Raw genomic sequence first — 4400 nt, 5'->3', positions numbered from 1 at the left:
AAATCCTTGTGAAGTGATCAAGCAGTACAAAAATATTGATTTTGCAGTTATTGATTGCAAATTTCAAGATCACTTGAAAATATTCAAGACCATAAACCTTAACCCAAGTGGGTCTACAATGGTTGTGAATAATTTTTACCATAGGAAAGATGGGATATCATTTGCTGAAGTTGTTGAGGGAAAGAATTGTGGAGTTAAATCTGTTACTCTTCCTATAGGAGAAGGAATGCTTTTGACAAGAATTGGATCAACTAGTAAGCGAGAGATCAACAGGAGATACAAGAGATTTCATGTAACATATGAGAATTGAAATTTCATGATGGCAATTTTCCATTGTAGAAAAGGAGAATGGAAAGGCTATTATGTTTTCTGTGATGCTGGAATAGTTTATCTTTGCAATGAAAGAATTAATAAAAACATGAGACAAAGGGGGCATGGCCCCTCTAACCTTCCATAGTTTTTTTTTTTTTTTTTTTTTTTTTTACATATAATTTGCAGTGTAAATTTACAAAATTTATATTTAATTCCCCTCTCAAGAATTAAATTGATTTTTTAAATAATTATTGATAATTAGTTACAACAATGAAATATGATGAATTAAATTCTGGATGTTTCTATTGAAAACACCAAGAGGTGCTAATTAAGTTATAAAGCTCTTAACAAAATTGAAAATAGTCATTTAACCTAATGACCCTTCTCCGAAAATAAGGAAAAAAAAAATTATAAATACCTAATTTGTTCCAACACCAATTTTTTTTTTTTTTTAAATTCAAAGTGGGAGAGGGGATTTGAACTTCAGACATTTCTGTTGAAAATATTTGAATGTATCAGACTATCAGTTGAGTTATAAGACTCTTGATATTCTAGCACCAAGTTCTATCTTTCATTCATGGGATCTATGAACTCTTTTTATGACAATGGTCGAATTGTTGTACAGTGGTGTTGGATGCGTAGATCCATCTGCGGAGAAGTAACTCTCATTGTCGAGCTCCTTCGTCAACCACATGCATTAACATTGGATTTGCCATTAAAGGCCTCGAAAACCTACATTATTTTCTTCGCATTGGATTTAGTTAATGTTCCAAAGGCAAGCATCTTAGTCATGCCAAATATGCTTGTGACATCCTCAGCCACCATGCACATATTCTTTCCCCCAGTAATCTAATCTCAACACCTATGATAGCTGAGTCTCATTTTAATCAACTTAACATTAATTCTTGTCTTTGTTTAACGAAGCAAAGTTAGTGTTATTCAATACCTAACCATCACAAGAGCAGACTTGGCTTAATTTGTCAATACTGGATTCCAACATATATATGCATGCACCTTCGGTCCAACACATGCAACAATTTAAACCCATTTTTTGATGTGTTCAAGGCACTTAAGACTTCAGGCTTAATCTACTCGAAGATACTCATCTTGAGCTAGTTGCCCATTCAACTCATAGATCCATGACTAGTTATGTAGTCTTCTTTGGTTCTAATTTGATTTCTTAGATTGCCAAGAAACAAACCAATGTTACTCGATGCAGTTTCATGGCTGAGTATATGTACATGTCTATGAATCCCATATATCATGCTTGCATAAACATAACTAACTTGATTACCATTGTGTTTGAAAAAGTAGCACAAGGTGAATAAGGCTGTTTTGACAACCGCTTTTGTTGAAGATGCATCTATAGTAGCTAAATGACAGCAGAATAAGAAGAAAACAACCTCAAGTTGCCTTGGTGAAATAATTAAAGAAGCAAAGAAAACGGCAGCGTTTTGTTTAATGAAAAAGTAGAGCAAACACATGAGAAGTTGTAAACCAAAGAGAGTCACATGCAAAGCCAGATGTCATGATCTGGTTGGTCACCACTTGAAGCCATTGCACAGTGAAGTTTGTTAGAAGTTAGTTAGAGTTTGTTTTTAGTTTTCCCACCTTTTCTTTCTTCTCGGGTTGTATATAAACATAACAGTTATTTTATATGTATATACTTACACAATCATTTTGTGATTCAATATAGAATTCTCTCAGATTTAGAGAGGTTTTTCATTCTTGCTTTCTAGAACTTTCTTTTCTTACATGGTATCAGAGCTTCCTTGCTCATTCGTGGCTTCCAGTTCTGCCAACGATGCATCCAATTATATTTCCACACAATCAGCACCTTCATCTGCTACAACAATGGTAGATGAGTCCACTAACAATCCTTACTTTCTACCAACAATTGAAAGTTCTGGAATTGTACTTACATTGCAGCCATTAACTAGACCAGAGAACTACATGAGTTGGGTGAGATCAGTGTTTTTGGCCTTGAGTGCTAGAAACAAGTTTGGTTTTATGAATGGTTCAATTCCAGAGCCTGATCTGTCTTCACCACTGTTCAACGCTTGGAGTAGATGCAACACCACTGTTTTGTCATGGCTGACCAATTCTCTTAACATGGACCTTAAGGCAAGTGTCATGTACATCAACATGCCAAAGATTTGTGGATTGACCTCAGAGATAGGCTTTCACAAGTCAATACTCCAAGATTGTTCGAATTGCAGAAGGAAATTTCTCATCTTTCACAGGGATCACTCGCGATGAGTTCTTATTTCACCAAATTTAAGACACTTTAGGATGAATTCATCAACTACCAACCTTTCACTGTATGCAATTATCCTTGTACTTGTGGATCAAAATCTTCTCAATTGGATGCTCAGCAATAAAGAACATGTGTTTCGTTTCTTAATGGGCTTAAGTGATAGTTATGGGAATATTATTGGTCAGATCTTGTTAATTGAACCTTTTCCCTCTGTTAGCAAAGTCTGTTCTTTGATTTTACAAGAAGAAAAGAGAAGGAGCATAGGTCATGATGTTAATATGGTTTATCATGTTGAAGCTACTGCAATGTATGCTAATAATAAAAACAGAGGACATCAAGGTCACAATCAGGGTTTTCATGGGGGAAAAAAAGGAAATTCCAAAAAGAAAAAAAAACCAATTTGCACGCACTATGGTCTTATTGGTCATATTGCAGACAAATGTTACAAACTTTATGGCTATCCCCCAGGGTATAAGCCTAAAAGAGGTAACAAAGCTTTGGCTAATCAAGTTTCAGCTGTTTTGCCATTTGCTAATTTTGGGAATTTAGGTAGTTTTGCTTTAGCTAACCCTAATTGTTTCCAAAACAATGGTGTTTTTCCTGGTGCTTTCCCAAATAATGGCATGTTTCCTGGTGCTGGCTTTCAAGCTGAGATTGGACATGGTTCACAGAATCCACTTGCCACTCAATTTGTTGGCTCTTCATCACAGGCTCCTTCACAAGCATCTTTGTCACAATGTCCCATTTCACAGGTTCAGTGTGAGCAACTCATTAGTCTTCTGAAAGATCTTTCAGCAACAGGATCAGGTGTTGGTACTTAATATTCTCATCAAGCAGCTTTTGTGATGGCTCCTGCTTCATCCCTTCAGCTAGCTTTATCTTCTTCATCTTTTCCATCCAATTTCTCAGGTAATCCATTCTGGATTCCTTCCAACGTGACACATTCTATCTTTTTTGCTCACCTTGTTGATAGACATGCCTATAAATCACATGAGTGGATTATAGACACAGGTGCCATAGACCATATGGTTCATTCAGTTACTCAACTTACCATTGTCACTTCAATTGTCCACTCTTATGTCTACTTGCAAATGGGGAACAAGCCTTAGTAACACACATAGGCATTGTGAAGATTTCATATACTTTGACCATCATTGATGTACTATGTGTGCCTTCTTTTAGTTTCAATCTCATATTTGTTAGCAAGCTCATAAAACATAATTGCTGCTGTCTCATTTTTCTTGGTAATAGTTGTTTTATCTAGGACCTTGTTCAATGGGGCACAATTGGTCTAGGTAAAGAGTGTAGAGGACTTTACCTGCTGCAGGATTTGGCTTCACACACTGCCTTATCTGTCAGCACTGGCCACTCTTCTTCTTCAGACTTGTGGCATAGTAGACTAGGTCATCTTTCTTTTTCAAAACTTGCATTGTTGAATAAAATTGTACTCACTGATGTTTCAAATAAATCACATTGTTGTGATGTATGTCATTTTTCTAAACAAAAGAGACTCCCCTTTTCTCCTAGCTCACATGTATCTCATAAACCTTTTGAGCTTGTACATTGTGATTTATGGGGTCCCTTTTCTACATGTATTGTTGATGGTTTCTAATATTTTCTGACTTTAGTGGATGATTTCAGTTGTTGTACTTGGGTTTATTTGCTTAAGAAAAAATCTGATACATAATTCTTAATTCCTGACTTTGCCAAAATGGTTCATACTCAGTTTAATGCCAATATCAAGACCATCAGAAGTGATCATGGCACTGAATTTTTTCTAAAGGAATTTTTTCACTCTAGTGGAATCTTGTATCAGTTGTCATGTGTTGAT

Source organism: Castanea sativa, chromosome 4 (genome assembly GCF_040712315.1).
Source record: "Castanea sativa cultivar Marrone di Chiusa Pesio chromosome 4, ASM4071231v1".
NCBI lineage: Eukaryota > Viridiplantae > Streptophyta > Magnoliopsida > Fagales > Fagaceae > Castanea > Castanea sativa.
Note: the sequence above shows the minus strand (reverse complement) of the source record.